The following is a 16,742-nucleotide window of genomic DNA, read 5'->3' as shown; positions in this document are numbered from 1 at the left end:
CTGACGAGATGGTGCTCCTCCATCTCTCCTGCGTCCAGCCAGCAGTGCTGCCACATCTCCCGAAAGAAACAAGCAACCAGCTCTAACCAGCCAAAATCAGCGCCTTGACTCAAAATCTAAAGAATTCAGTAAATCAATAAAACCAGCTGCCTTTACCCGCCAGTGTGAGCGAAGCCACTGGATTCTTACACGCGGGATTTGTAAGTAACCGTTTCAGAAATACTGTAACGGAACCAGCTGGGCAATAAAAGCGAGAACTGAAGGTAAACGCACCGAGAGCTCCTCTTAACCCTCTGACTCCAGAGTTCTCCATGTGGGGTTTGTTCTCAGGTAAGAACAGAACCTACACACAGTCAAGAGCACAGAGGTGAGAACCGTTCTGCGCTTTAAGAGCACGACAGGAACCTGACGCAGGCCTTTTCTTAGAACCTTTCTCGAGGACAGACTTGGGGCGATGCTGGAGAACGAGGCCCGTAATGGTTTCTCGTTTTTATAATTATTCTTAAGGACGCAGTAGAAGAAACGGAGCTTCCTGAAGAGTAAAATCGCTTCTTCTCTAATAACCAATCTCACTTTTATCTTAAGAAGAAACATTTTAGAAGATCTTTGCACAAAACCTGTGGAGCTCATTTCCAGCTCGGCTGCCATCAAATACCTCATAACACCCAGAGCACCTGCTCTCCTGTAAACACGCCGCGTCGGTTTATACGCTCTGTAAATCTGCAGTAAGAGTTTATTTCTACTCTCGTTTGTCTAATTTTATTTTTCTCTTATTCTGGTTTTATTTCTGACTAATGCAACTTTATGGGCCATTATGTGTGTTGCTACTGTAACACTGCGATTTCCCCGGGATCAATAAAGTCTGTCTGTCTGTCTGTCTGTAACTCTCTGTCTGTCTGTCTCTAACTCACTGTCTCTGTCTGTCTGTCTCTAACTCACTGTCTCTGTCTGTCTGTCTGTAACTCTCTGTCTGTCTGTCTGTCTGTCTCTAACTCACTGTCTCTGTCTGTAACTCTCTGTCTGTCTGTCTCTAACTCACTGTCTCTGTCTGTAACTCTCTGTCTGTCTGTCTCTAACTCACTGTCTCTGTCTGTAACTCTCTGTCTGTCTGTCTCTAACTCTCTGTCTGTCTGTCTCTAACTCTCTGTCTGTCTGTCTCTAACTCTCTGTCTCTGTCTGTCTGTCTGTAACTCTCTGTCTGTCTGTCTGTCTCTAACTCTCTGTCTGGCTGTCTGTCTAACTCACTGTCTGTCTGTCTGTCTCTAACTCACTCTGTCTGTCTCTAACTCACTGTCTCTGTCTGGCTGTCTGTCTGTCTGTCTCCAACTCACTGTCTCTGTCTGTCTGTCTGTCTGTCTGTCTGTCTGTCTGTCTGTCTGTCTGTCTCTCTCTGACTCTCACTGTCTCTGTCTGTCTGTCTCTCTCTGACTCACTGTCTCTATCTACCTGTCTGTCTGTGATTCATGTAATTATTTCATAGATTTTCCTTTTCACTGCAGCGGTCCTGCTGGTACCAGTAGAACCGTCATCACTGTTCTGATCGCTGCTCTCAGACTTTTGGACCCCTTTACACACCTTAACCACCCTGATCTGTGCAGGTGCAGCTGCAGCTCCTCTGTGGAACCCACCCAGTGCAGCAGCAGGCGGTTTGCGCTGGGTGGCGCTGTTCCCTTTAAAACCCCACCATGAAGCGGTGAGAACCCTGCACAGTTACCCTGGAGAAGCTGTGGAACCGCAGCGTTCCCTCCACGTGTTGTGTCCCCTGCTGTTCCCTCAGCTGCTCTGTCTGAAGCACTGAATGTTCTAGATCAAAGCAGTACCAGCATTTATCTAGAACGTCTCCTCACTGTGGCCGTAGCTGAAAATAAAACGGGCCTCCAAGCTCCGTCCGCGCAGGAATGCTGTGATCCAACACGGAACCTCCAGCTTAAGGCTTCGAAGAATCGATTCCTCGATTTCAGACACATAGTGAATAAAGAGTCGACTCCAAAGTTCTGAACTCGATTCCAAACAGTTCTCCACAAAGCAGGACACTCCAGCTGCTCTGCTGTATTTAAGGCTGAAAACGTGGCCACCTCTAAACTCAGCCACGAGAAATTCCCTTACAAACCAACACCACTGCCGGTGCCGAGTCATCTCCGCCTGAAGGAGCCGACACGAGAATCGGGTACAACTCTGACCCATGTTAGCTTTAGCCAGAACTTTCCACGCGCCACCGCTGAGGTTCAGTATGTTTAATATCGTCCTCTGGTTCTGTTCTTTCTGTCTGGGTTTTGGTGTCTGGAATCGAGATTATTTTGTATCTTGGTATCGACTCGCTCGGCTCCGGTCACGTGGATTCAGAATGGGAGTCGACTCCAGCATGTCTGAATCCGGGCAGCCTGATGGAGGAGCCGTGGACTTGAAACAGGAGAAACATCTCACGGCGGTTCCTCACACAGTTTAACCAGCTTCTGAGAACGGGAGGTTCTCCGAGTTCTCCAAATGATTCAAGTCTAGGAGATACTTTTCTGTGTTCAGTGGAAGATCTTGTTCTCCACACTCTTAAAAAGACGGTTAGGGAAGGGTTCTTTAGGAAAGACACTGGTTCTACATGGAAGCATGAACACAAGAACCACCTGCGTGCTTAAATCGATTCGTCACACGTGACAGTAATATTATTATTGTTAATAATAATAACAATAATAATAACGATAATAATAATATGTTAAGACATGTATTAAAAACAAGTTATTATCTAAAGAAATTAAGTCAAACTGAATAATGAGTCGAACGTTTTTGATGAGTAGAAATTTTCGGAAATTCGTCGTTTTCAGAGAGAAAATCAAACTGAAGCGGGAAACGGGGACTTTTATACTTTAAAGTGAAGCTCGTGCCCTTTTTTTTTGGGCTGTAATTTTTTATCAAGTCGCGCTGGAAAAATAAAAATCGCGACGGAATCAGAAGAAAAACAGACGGTCGATAAAAGAAGAGGAGGCCGGGAAACGCAGATAAAAGTCTTTTGCGTTTTCTTTATGCGCGTGTGCGCGGTTTAAAGCGTTCGGCGTCGAAAACCAAACAACGGAAAATGAAACAAATAAATGGTTAAAAAAATACCAGCGATTAAAAATGTAAATATGAATAAATAAATAATAAACAGTGACCGGCGAGTGACGCCACGGGAGGCGGGGCTGCACGTCCCGTCACCGAGTAGGCGGCGCTACGTCATCAAAAAGGACGCTGCGCCGCGGCTCCGCGAGACACGAGAGACATAAACAGAAACGGAAACGCGGGAAAATAAAAGCCGGCGCGCGGGCGTATTTGAGACTGAACGGGTCGGAACCGGCGGATCGGAACCGGCGGCTGTGCGGGTCCCGGCGGATTTCGGAGCTCAGAAACCCCGCTGAGTGATCGCGGACGGAGTAAGTGCTGCTTTTTCAAAATAAGAGTCCCCCGCGACCCGCTGCTCTGTGCGTTATAAACGCTTTAATAAACCCGGTTCGGCGAGAATCCGCGCCGACGAGCCGGTCCGGCGGACCCGCGAACCCGCGGGCGGTGTTGGTGCGCGAGGAGGAGCGGGTCGGGTGTGTGGAGGTGTCAGTAGGCGGGCTGGGTTGGCGGCGATGTTCAGACAGCGCAGATTAAACAATTGCGCGTTTCTGAGAAACTCGGAGCGTTTAAAACGGAGACGCCGCGTTTCGGCCGCGGTTCAGCTTCTGCCGCGCAGGCGAGCTCGGAGCTCGGAGCTCACCGGGTTCTGAGCGTCTCCCGCAGAGCTGGGCGGTTTGGCCTGAGGGCGGTATCGTGACACTCTAATGACGCGCGATATGGCCCGATATTTATTTGTTTGTTTGTTTGTTTGTTTGTTTGTTTGTCGTTTCTAAATCCTTGCCCTGGCACTGTGCACTGAGGCTCAGTAAGAGAACCTTTACAAATGAAAAATATGGTTGGAGCATTTCGGAATAAAGTTTGTTCATCTTTAAAACTCTGCTAGAACCACTCGCACTCACAGTGGTTCTTCAAGGGTTAGAACATCCTGAGAGAAGGACGTGGAGATGGAGCTCCTCACAGGAGAGTCTCGGTTCCTTTACCTTTCATCTGAGAACCTAAAATAAGAGGTTGACTTTCTGTGATTTAAATAATTAATATTGTGTCTCCTTTATTATTATTATTATTATTATTATTATTATTATCATGATCATTATTATTATTATCATTATTATTGTTGTTGTTTATTATTATTATTATTATCATGATCATAATTATTATTATTATTTATATTATTATTTACAGAAATATAATAAATAATAATAATAAACTTAATAATAATAATAATGATGATGATGATGATGATGATAGTATTTATCTTCTCACTGTCCTTCATGTTGTTGGGATGGTTTTTGGTTCTAGCTAACACTACATAGAACACTCAGCTTGGCCCCACCCACCATCTCCTCCACCACCACCGGGTTGCTGGTCCGGCTGGGTGGAAGTGGAGGATCAGCAGTATAGAAGCAGGGCGGAAGGTCAGCTGGACGGACGCAGCAGCGGTCAGAACGGTCAGCGTAATAGAAGCTGCCTTGAATTCTGCCTTGAGCTGCTGTTCTGCCGCCTGAAGGCGGACTGGCCGAGTCAGCGCCTCAGGTGGGCAGGCGGGTGAAACATGCGGGGGGAGGAGATCAATTAAAGGCTGGACGTCGCAGAAAAACTCGTTAATTTCGCTTTTTAAACGACGTGTTTGAAACGATGTAAATGACGTCACAGTGTGAACGGCTGGAATTCAGTCCTGGCAGTGAATTACGACTTTCACACTGTACCTGACTGATATATGCTAATGAGCACACTGTACCTGACTGATGATATGCAAATGAGCATACGGTACCTGACTGATATATGCTAATGTGCACACTGTACCTGACTGATATATGCTAATGCGCACACTGTACCTGACTGATATATGCTAATGAGCACACTGTACCTGACTGATGATATGCAAATGAGCATACGGTACCTGACTGATATATGCTAATGTGCACACTGTACCTGACTGATACATGCTAATGTGCACATTGTACCTGACTGATATATGCTAATGAGCACACTGTACCTGACTGATGATATGCAAATGAGCATACGGTACCTGACTGATATATGCTAATGTGCACACTGTACCTGACTGATATATGCTAATGAGCACACTGTACCTGACTGATGATATGCAAATGAGCATACGGTACCTGACTGATATATGCTAATGTGCACACTGTACCTGACTGATATATGCTAATGAGCACACTGTACCTGACTGATGATATGCAAATGAGCATACGGTACCTGACTGATATATGCTAATGTGCACACTGTACCTGACTGATATATGCTAATGAGCACACTGTACCTGACTGATGATATGCAAATGAGCATACGGTACCTGACTGATATATGCTAATGTGCACACTGTACCTGACTGATATATGCTAATGAGCACACTGTACCTGACTGATATATGCTAATGAGGGGCTAATCATCTGGGTGTTGTAAGCGATAGTTTCCGTATGTTGGCGGTTTGGGCTGTGAAAGAGAAATCCGCACGAAAACTGCACTTTTAACTCCAGACACGCCGGAAAACGTGCGCCGTGTGTTAGTCTGGAGCCGCTGGGCTCTCGCGTGTCTGACTGGGTGATATGCACATTCACTTTAACCTGTTTTAGAATAAATCTGTCGCCAAGGAGACCTGCATACATAATCAATACGTTTGTATATCATCATGGAAACGAAGGAGCCATCATTGGGCATGACGACGCGATCAGAACCGCCCACAGTTCCCATCTCGGAACCTCCCTGCCGGGATCATCTGCTTAATATTCGCTCAGAATCCAGAGTGTAATTCTGTCCTTTCTGTGCTAAAGTAGCGCAGAGGCAGCGCCCCCTGCTGGACGCCGACGTTGTTTTTCTCTGTAATACTTTTATATTTTTATTACAGTTACTGAGTAAATTTTCACTACCACTGACGCAATGCATGCTGGGTACTGTAGTGAGAGTGAGGGTGTACAGTGATATTGAAGCACCACCGTAGTTTTAGGCCAGACTGCACTTTTAATATTTACCAATGATATCGGCTCAACGGCGTCTCGGCGCGGACCTGCTGGACAGGGTCAGCGCTGCTGAGCTCATGGGGAAAGCCTTGAAGTCCAGCTGCAGTCAGAGTTCCTGCTGCCAGCGAGGGGATGAGGTCAGGACTCTCAGGTTGCTGATAACCTTCAGCAGAGGAGTTTGGCCGAGAGTCTTGTGTGGTCAGAACCTCGTCTCACATTCCTCACCGCCTTCGAGGAAGGAAGGTGCGGTCGGCTCCACGGCGTCTGCAGGCCCTGATTCCCCCTCGGTTATTCCAGAATTTAATCACTAAAACAAAAACTCCAGAAACGACACCGAATCCTCAACAACGAGAGGCCAGATGTTTACTCAGGTGTGTCCAGCAAAACAGGGTCCCACGGTAACTGAGGTCTTCCTCAGATCTGCTGCAGTTCATTGGAAAGTTGTTCAGAGGAATCTGGGCTGAGTTACGGTTTCTAGACTATGAAGGACCAACTGAGTCAGACAGTCTGCTGCAGCGCCACCCTGAGGCAGGGCAGCGCTGCAGCTCTAGTTAGTTAAGACCACCAGAGACAGAAGCTCATTGTAGGGGAAGCAGATAAACAAGAGTTTCGGGGGGGTTCAGGAGGTTAATTAGTTGCCTCCTGTATTTTGGACCTTGCCTTTATTCCAGCTTCCATTCTTTTCAGGAGACTCACTTTCAGCTTCTCAAGGAATCTGCAGACTCGCCTTCAAAGCTCAGTCTTGGAAGCAACCACCTGGGGTATCATAGCAACAGCCTAGGAAAACCATAGCAACCACCTGGGATTCCCCAACCCATTCAGTGGTGTTGAGGTCTGGACTGGGCGGTCAGTCCGTCGTCCAGCTTCTTTGTTTGATGTGTCCGTCTCCTTTTCTCAGTGAGGTTCTTCTTGATCAGCTACACGTCCTTTCAGACCCACAGCGCTGAGTGGTCTTCTCACAGTGGAAGGATGGACAGAAACACCTGTGGATGTTTTCAGATCTGAAGCAGCTTGATCTTCTCCTCTCTCTCAGAGATCAAAGCTTTCAGTGCTGTTTATCTGATGGGGGCAGTTTGGGGTCGACCAGCTCTTCCAGGTGGTTGTTAGGAGGAACATTTTCTCTGTAATTGTCATTTAATCTCAGTAACTTGTACTTAATGGCGGTTTAACTGAATTGAATGGGTTTTTGTATGAAAGCGAGTCTCCTGTAACGAACGGCCGCTGTGAGTAACTCTTACTAAACAGTGTATTTAGTAAACTCTTCTCTTCCTTTCATCTGCTCCTCAGAGAGATACTAAACATTACACTTACGTATACTTGGCTTATACAGAGACGCATATTTGGTCTGTACTTGTAATGGATCTTTTGACTGAGTTCTGCTTAAGAAGAGTGTAAATGTTCTTGCCTTCTACATGAAGTTTAAGTACACTGGGCTCGTTTTTGGGGTGGAGGCTCAGTAAATAGAACCTTAGTGGAACTGGTCTTTAATGTAGATTGTAGAGAAGACCAGCCTGTTGGTGGGTCTGATTTCGGAGACGTTACGTGGCACTAATTCTGATATCAAACTTGCCTAAAGACGTGTGTTTGATCTGGAATGTCGATTTGAGCTGTTTGTCTATTTTTGGCATCAGATATAAAAGCTGTTTGGAGGTCTTGATTTACTGTGAACTTTATGTTGTGGTCATATTCGTTAACTAAAGTCCTTAAGTACTTAAATTACACCTGGACATATTTCAGGAGTAGAAAGTAATGCCTGAATTCTGAATTCTAAACCTACAGATGATTTTACTTAAAGCACTTTCACAAACTAAAGCACGGGATAGAAATACACTGTATTTCCAACAGTATGGGATGAATTAGAGCGGAGACTGTGAGCCAGGCCTTCTCGTCCAGCATCAGCGTCTGACCTCACAAATGTGCTTCTGGAAGAACGGTCAGAAATTCCCATAAACACTCCTAACCCTTGTGGAAAGCCTTCCCAGAAGAGTTAAAGCTGTTATAGCTGCAAAGGGTGGGCCGACATCATATTAAACCCTATGGATTAAGAATGGGACGTCACTCTAGTTCATCTGCATGTGAAGCCAGACGACCGAATACTTTTGGAAATACAGTGCGTATAACTAGTAAATGAACAGTGAACGTCTAGTGCAGTTCATCTGTGTACTGAGCTACTGACTCTCACCTAAAGAAAACAGTAAACTTATAAACTAAAATTGGGCCCAAAAAGTACTGAAACAGTACAAGTACTGCCGTGATATTAGTGTAGCTAGTGTATAAAGTATAAATGGGAAATGAACGTAATAAATCAACGTTAGGTGCACTCGTTTGCAGGGGCAGGGAAGAGCGGCGCTCCGAACGCTCCGAACGCTCAGCTGAGCCGAGCTCATGTTCTCTTCTTTGTTCCTGAAGCTGGAAAAAGATCAGCTTGTACTTAAAGGCTGATTAAATGATTAATGTGGCGACTTTTAAACAGCCTGTTTATACTTGGGTGTAGTTTAGTGTTCAGGTGGTCTGAGGGTCCGTCAGTAACAGAGTTCTGACACCGTGGATGTTTTTACGGTTCCTGCGTGTTCCTCTCGGTTCTGCGGCCTTGTGTCCTTCCTGCGATTGTTTTCCTTCCTCTCTTTCCTCTGAGGTGTGTGTGTGTGTGCGCGTGTGCGTGTGTGTGCGTGTGCGTGTGTCTCGGGGGGGGGGGGGGTTACATTTACACACTCTGACGTGTGTGTTCTGTTGTTTATGAACTTCACTGGTACTTTTCCGTGTGGTGGCGGTGGCGGCGGTGGTGGTGAAGAGTCAGAGTGTTGCTGTGTTGACCTGTTGTGGGGCTGTAGTTTCTGTGGTTGCCGTGGTGACGGAGCTGCAGGCCTCCTCGCTCTCGCGCTGCCGTCTCCTCAGTGAGGAGGAGAACCTCTCGCTAACGTCAGCGTGGTCCTCTGGGTTTCTAGTCTGAGTGAGTGACTGCGGTTTCCTCTGATGTTAGGTTGTCGTTTCAGTTCAGTGTTAAAATGTTTAATTCCATTTTCTCTGAAAAGGAAGAATTTTATTTCCCATTTTTGGATTCAGTTTTGTTTCCATAATCCAGAAGCTAAATCAGCCCAAGCCCAGCGCCACCTGCTGGAGATTGAAGGGTGTGGTGTAGAACAAATCCACTTTAGACTCTTTCATGCACTGAAAAGATGAGAACAGATTCCTTACACTGAAAGGAAAAAACCTGCTTTTAATGCAAGTCAATGGAACCAGACGTCTTAACGAGGCATTTTGGGCCGTTCATCATGAAGCTTACACACAATGTAAAGACCCATTAAAAAGCCAGAACACATTACAGAACCATCAGGAACCGACAGACCATCAGGAACCAACAGACACACTTAGGCCCAATCTGATTTCACTCTTAGCCCCGTTTTGCATGTTCATGGCCGAGTGTAGGGGGTCCCAGTTCTTGTTGAGATAGAGGGGTGGGGTGTTGGGGCTGCATGACCCTCCAAACGGAGAGATATGAGAAAAAAACAGAGAGACGGAGAACAAGGGACCAAAGAAACCCACAAATATGGGAATTTTCTCTTTAAAAAAATCACGATAAACACTTTCATTTCAGTTTAATGTGGTTTCAGTGGATTTTGGTTGTTTTTCTTCATAACAAGCATGAAAATCGCTAGTAGCATGCTAATGTCTCTGTAGCTATCTAGCTAACTTTCCCGTTCCACCTTAAATAGTCCTAAATAGTTCTGACAGTCCTGAAGCACCAGAATGTAACTGCTGCTCCATTTAAGGTGGAACGGGGAGATTCCAGCAAGAATCTGGAGAATCTCTGACTTCAGCTTCACATCACTGAAGAATTAGGGGGGGTGATAATAAATAACTGCCCCCCTCTTTGAAGGCGTCTGATCCCTAAATGTAACTAAAGCCCAGCAGTGAGGAGCTGAACTTTCCCCTCCTCTGCTGTCCCTGCAGACGGGCAGGGTCGCCTACAGAGCGGCGCTAGTAGCTGTTAATGAAGTGATGCTCTTTTATTAGAGGGTCTCATTTCAGAGGAAGATCTCAACCACTGCCCTGTAGCTCAGTTCAGAGGGGAGACACTCGAAAACAAGGGGTCGGGGTAAGAAGGAGAAATGGGACGGGGCCTTAATGGTTTGTGTTTTTCAGCAGGACAGGATTCTCTGCACTCTGTGTTCGATCATCCCAACAATAAAGATGTTTATAATTTTATTCCCACATTTCTGTTGTTTCTCGGGGGTATTAGCGTTTAACCTGTTTAATCTCTGCTGGACGTTCTCTGCGAGTCCCTCAGGACGTCTTGGGCCGAAGGAGTGTGTTCAGATGCCGGTGCTGGTCAGAACTGGCTGCTCTGTGATGTCAGTGTTTTTGTTGGTGCAGAAGCTTCTTATCATCCCTCCTCCTGAAATAGCCGCAGGCCTCGGGGGCGCGGCGCTCATTATGACCTGCTGTTATTATCAGAATGAGAGCTGCAGCCGTGGAGGTGCTGACGTCTCTCTGCGCTGTGGTTATGGTTAGACTGGTTTGGAGGGCCGGGCCGGGCCGGGCCAGGCAGGCGGGGGGGCCTTAACAGGTTTAAAATGCTGATGAGTCAGCACTCAGAGCGGCTCAGGTGACCCTGCAGATGCGGTTTGAGTGAAATAAACACAAACACATGCCTCAGCGTTAAAGCAGGAGGACAGAGGTGTGACTAGTCTCTTTTCCCGAATTACAAACACCTTGGTCCTAAATTAAGATCTGAAGGGTGGAGATAAGATTTTACACAGATTCCTATTACAGAATATAATCTGATTTTAATTTAGGGTTTTTATCTGATCTCACAGCTTCTGATCTCCAGTTAAGAAATCTTAACCTACTAGATCAAAGTCAGTCAGCTGTCATGTCTGTTTCCTAGCAACTGACCATAAACACACATGGCTTAAATGTAAACACGTCATCAGAACAGTGTTAAAATGTGAGTTAAGCTGCTGTTACTGACGTAAAAAAGCTCAAACAGAACTAAAGACTGATAAACTGTGAGTAGTGAATACTGCGAGAGCGCCCCCTGCTGCTTTATCAGAGTTACTGTTCCGCAGTTTCAGTCTCCATTTCCCAGACGCTTTAGCCGAGTGCGCTAACGTTCCTCCTCCTATTAAACAGACACTCGTTCAGCTCCGCCTCCTCATTATTCTCCACCATCACTGTGATACTCCATCATCTACATTAACACAGGAGGGTGATCAGAGGGGCGGTGGAGTTCGAGTCGGCAGCATCTGAGATGTTTAAACGCAGAGTTAGAAGAGAAAAGCATCTCCCAGTGAAAGCCGCGTTTTACAGTAGGAATAAATGGAGCTCATTATGCTGGTAGTGAACTACGCTGCCTGACTCAGCCGCCTCAGAACCAGAGAAACGGGCCTTAAACAGGAGTCAGGACCCTGCTGGGGTTCATCCTAAACTTAGGACAGGATTTAGGAGGTTTAGACTAGTTAGGATGTTTGTGTGGTGCTGTTTTCTGATCTGGAGTTCATGATGAGGTCATGGAGGGAGGAGCTGTTATTCTGGAATAGATACTGAACTAAACTCAGTCTGTACTGAAGTCGTCATGGAGACCAAACACATCAGATTTCAGACTTTGTAATAAGTTTTTGTAATATGACTCCAAATCTGTTCAGTCATGTTGATGAAATATTACAGTGGTAGTGGTGAATAATGAGGAGGCGGAGCTGAACGTGTGTCTGTTTATTAGGAGGAGGAACGTTAGCGCGCTCGGCTAAAGCGTTTGGGAAATGGAGACTGAAACTGTTTACTAACATGATTGTAATGTCGGAGTCCATATTTGAACGCTGTAGTGAATATTTGGCTTTATATTAAACACAAACTGCTGATGTTTTTAAGCAGTTTGAAGCAGTCAATGTGGAGGGTAACAAATATTGACTCTTCTGCAAATTTACACACTGTCAACAATGTCAACATTAAAAGACATCAGAGGAAAAGATCTCGCGCTCTAACTTACTGCATCTGTTTTAATAATAGCAGACTGTAGCACGCTACGGCTTCGTGATGCTGCAGGGCCTTGCCGAGCTGTTCATGGCCTTCTTTTACGCCTTCTTTTTGAGTGTCTCCGTTCGACTTTGTACAAGACTGAAGTCGCTTCTCGTTCTCCAGCTTCTTGTTTGAATTTTCGAATGGACTTATTAGTGTTTTATAGTCACTCCAGCTGGTTTTCTGATACCTTTAATCTGAAAACGAGAAACTGAAACGCTAAAAAGTCACGAAGCTGAAGTCGCTTCTCATTCGCCAGCTCAAATTCTCCGGTTCCACCTTAAACGGTGCAGCAGTTACATTCTGGTTCCTCAGACACCATTTAAGATGGAACGGGAGAATTCGAGCTGGTGAACGAGAAGCGACTTCAGCTTCACGACTTTTCAGTGTTTCAGTTTCTCTCTGCAGATTAAACGTATCAGGAAACCAGCTGGACTGAATATAAACACTAATCAGTCCATTCGTCTCCAAATTATCGATGTCCGTCTTAAATCTCTCTCTTTACCGTTTCGTAGCTACTAGCTGGGCGAGGCTGTCGTCTGTGTTGCTATGGTGACCAGCCGTCTGCGCTGATCTTCAGGGTTAAAGGGTGAATCAGCAGTTCTACATTAACTCCAGCGTTTAAGACCATTTACTGTTAAACTGAGTTGAAGGATCAGCAGAGCTTTATTTTACTGTAGAGGAGGATTATTTTATTATTACCTGCTGATCTGATTCAGCTGTGGAGCCGCGGCAGGGCAGTAAAAGAGCCGCATGGTGTCGAGCCGAGGGGTAGAGAGACGGCGTGTTTATCTTATTATTCTTTTAATAACGTTTACAGGAGAGAACAAAGCGTTCTTCACTCTCGGTGACGTTACTGTTCAGAGCTTTTATTCCAGCTGGTTCTGGACCTCTTTAGTGGGGCGGCCCAGTAAATGTTCCCATGCTGTGAAGAACTGCCGGCAGCACGAGAAGCAAGAGCGAGACTGTAAACCTGTTTCATATATTAAATACTGTTTGTGTGTGTATTAATAATAGGGGTGTGTGCGTGTGTGTGCGCGCGTGTGCGGTGTGTTTGTGCGCGTGCGTGCGTGTGCGTGCGTGTGCGTGCGTGTGTGCGTGTCTTTATGAACAGGTCATTTACTCAGATGCAGGACTAACACCCTGTTCCTGATCTGTTCACCGTTCAGTTTAATCTCTTTGATCTGTTTGATCTTCTGTGGTGTCGGTCAGTAAACAGGATGAGTGATAAAGGTGTTTAACTGATGAGGAAGAGCTTAAACTGTCACTGATCCCCCGGCTTCACTCTCCCCGTATAGACTTAACACTGAACTAACGCCTCTCGCTGTCGCTCTGTCTCGCTGTCTCTGTCGCTCTGTCTCGCTCGCTGTCTCGCTCTCTGTCTCTGTGTCGCTCGCCCGCTCTCTCGCACTTTCTGTCTCTCTCGCACATGTGCTCTCGCTCTCTCCCTTTCCCTCTCTTCTTCTCTCCCTCTTTCTGTCTCTTCCTCTCTCCCTCTCTTCCTCTCTTCCTCTCTCGCTCTCTCAGTTGACTGAGCCCTGAGACTCTGTCTCTCCAGAGTCTGTGAGGTTGAGCGGCCTCATCCTAAATCCATGCCTGCTTTTTTCCAGTCTCCTTATTCTCCACTTAAAAAGATCCATCTGTAAACTGATAGTGTGGAAAACTGAATATTACAAAATACTTTTGGAATATTGAAACTATCTGGAACAGACTGTTAGTACCAGAGAATTCTGTACAGGACTAATGCGGTGTGCCGTGTGGTGTTCCACAGGGCTCCGTTTTAGGGCCCTTACTGTTCTACTTTTGACAGGTCCTCAGATACAGAATGAACTGAGTGTTTTTATACTTTAATGCTGATGTTCAGTTACATGTTGAGCTCTGTTACACAGCCAAATCACATCAAAGACATTTCACACTTTTGACCTTTTATCATTTACATCACGCTGTTTATCTTTAAATATTCCACTTTCAGATTTTATAGCAAAATTTAAAAGTGCTACACAAATACCTGTTGGAGGTGTTGTTGTGGGTGGTGGTGGTGTTCATGTTCACCATTTGAGAGTGCCTGAGCTCCTCGAACCTACTCTTTTCGAATTATTAATGAATTAAATTTGAATATTCAGTAGTAACGTGTCGACGTGCTCAGTCCTCATTAATGACTTAAAAACAGCTCAGCCGTGTCGGCATATTCAAATAATCCAGTGTCTGCGTTCCTTCTTCACCTCCCTCGCGCCGTGAGGCTCGCTTTGCTTTTCTCTCCGTCTTTTCCTTTTTATCTTTTTCCTTTTCTCTTCATTTTTGTCTTTTGTTTTTCTTTCTTTGCCATCTTTTTTCCCCCTCTTCCTCATTTCTGTCTCTCCTCTCTCTGTGCAGATGATGGTGAGCGAGAGATGCCGTGAGTGTGAGTAGCTCTGTGGTCTGTTTGTGGTCAGTAAAGCTGAAGCCGCCGTCTCTCCTGGCCGGCAGGTCAGCCCAGCTGTTGGTGGTGTTTATTGAGCTCTGAGCTGGAGAATAGCTGCTCTGTGGCTGAGGGGGGTGAACGGGGGGTAAAGTGGGGGGTGCAGGGTGTAATTTGGGGAGTTCTGCTGAGGTGAATGAGCTCATTCAGAACACAGAGCTGCTCAGTGACGGAGTTAAACACCGCCTCCGCGCTGAGTGACCAGCTCCGGCTCTCTGAATGACCACACGCCCCACGCCTTCATCAGCAGAACTCTGGGTAATTACGGGATAAACTGCGTCTTTAGCGCTGTGTCCTCCACGTTCTGGGCAGCAGCGATGCACAGTGACATCCTGAAATGGTGATAAGTGTTATTCAAATTTGACATAATTATTATAATATTTGATCAGATTGTGATGAGTTACAAGTGTAATATGCAAATCAGCGCTTAAAGAACATTAAACAGCTGTTACCGTAGAGATCAAATCAAATCAAATCAAATTTATTTATATAGCGCTTTTTTACAACGGATGTTGTCACAAAGCAGCTTTACAGAATTTCAGAAAAGACAAAGTTTCAACAGGACTCTAAGAATGTACAGAAACCCCCCAGTGGGCAAGAAAGGGGCAACAGTGGCCAGGAGGACTTCCCTCAGAACTGAGGAAGAAACCTTGGGAGGAACCAGGCTCACCAGGGGGGACCCGTCCTCCTCTGGTCAGACTACCTACAGAGTTATTATATTATTAATATTAATAGCAGTAATATTGGTATTAGGAATATCTAGGAGTCTATGAAAACATCAGCGTAGGGTGGGCAGCTCATCCGAGGTAGGTGGTTGGGGCGTGGGCAGCTGGTCTGAAGTGGGTAGCAGGAGGGCTCGACAGTCGGTCGTCCTTCAGTGTCCAGCCGGTCATGTGGGTGATTGTATACTCGGAAAGAAATCAGGTAAATGGAATTAGTTTTATTCTATCCGTTTGTACATAAACAGGGAATGTAAACATTTCCAGAGTGTGGCTAACGACTCCGGCAGATCTGACTATGACAGCTTAACTAACAGGAGGGAACCAGAAGGACACACAGACACGGCAGCACTCTGAGACAGTCTGGCGTCCCTCCGCTCCACCGTCCACAAACCTGAGTGACCACGTGTAAGCAGCGGGACGACGGCACCAGCGTCTCAGTTTACTATAATTCCCTGTGTCCATGGACCCCTGGATCTGCTGCCTTTATCTAGGGGGAACATTAGCTACCAAAAGCTGAACTGAACAAGTGAGTTTTCAGCCTAGTCTTAAAGATTGAGACTGTGTCTGAGTCCCGAACAGTTTCTGGAAGGTCATTCCAGAGTTTGGGGGCTTTATGAGAAAAAGCTCTTCCCCCAGCTGCAGCCTTAGGAATTCTGGGAACTATTAATAAGCCAGCGCTCTGGGATCTGAGTGGTCGTGATGGCTCATAATGGGAAATAAGGTCTTGCAGGTATTCAGGAGCGAGACCATGTAGGGCTTTATAAGCCAATAAAAGGATTTTATAATCAATACGGAATTTAATAGGCAGCCAATGAAGTGATGATGGCGCTGGACTGATATGATCAGATGTTCTAGTTTTAGTGAGGACCCTGGCTGCGGCGTTTTGGACTAGTTGGAGTTTGTTTAAATTCCTGCTCGTACATCCTGACAGTAGCGCGTTACAGTGGTCTAGCCTGGAAGTAATAAAGGCGTGTACTAGTGTTTCTGCATCACGCAGGGACAGGGCATTTCTGATCTTGGCGATGTTGTGAAGATGTAGAAAAGCTGTCCTAGTGATGCCGCCTGTGTGTTGATCGAATGATAAATCTGAATCTATTATAACGCCGAGATTTTTAGCTGCTGATCCAGGTGCGGCTGGAAAGTCGGCGAGATTTAAGATTAAATCTGGTGATTTACTTCTTGCTAATTTTGGACCCAGAAGGAGAACCTCTGTTTTGTTACTGTTTAATAGGAGGAAGTTGCGTGACATCCAGCCTTTCACGTCTTTTACACAGTCCTCTATTTTCTTTAACCTGTGTTGGTCATCAGGCTTGGCTGATATGTACAGTTGAGTATCGTCTGCATAACAATGAAAGTTTACACCATGATTACTTATAACTGTGCCTAACGGTAACATGTATAGTGTAAATAGTAATGGTCCTAATATAGAGCCCTGCGGAACTCCAAATCTCACTTTTGAATAAGTGGAAGATA

General features: G+C 45.8%; 1 protein-coding gene across 2 annotated transcripts in view; it reads left to right on the top strand.

Moving 5' to 3' along the window:
• Positions 1 to 3,189: 3,189 nt before the first annotated feature.
• Positions 3,190 to 16,742, top strand: part of slc39a14 (solute carrier family 39 member 14) — a 49,625-nt gene continuing 36,072 nt past the window's right edge. For both annotated transcript variants that reach the window (XM_037531477.1, XM_037531478.1), the window contains exon 1: positions 3,190 to 3,401. The gene's annotated coding sequence lies outside the window, so the exon portion shown is untranslated. The remainder of the gene's footprint in view (positions 3,402 to 16,742) is intronic.

This window comes from Pygocentrus nattereri, chromosome 20, assembly GCF_015220715.1.
Source record: "Pygocentrus nattereri isolate fPygNat1 chromosome 20, fPygNat1.pri, whole genome shotgun sequence".
Taxonomy (NCBI): Eukaryota; Metazoa; Chordata; class Actinopteri; order Characiformes; family Serrasalmidae; genus Pygocentrus; species Pygocentrus nattereri.
Note: the sequence above shows the minus strand (reverse complement) of the source record. Positions and strands in the feature narration are given on the sequence as shown.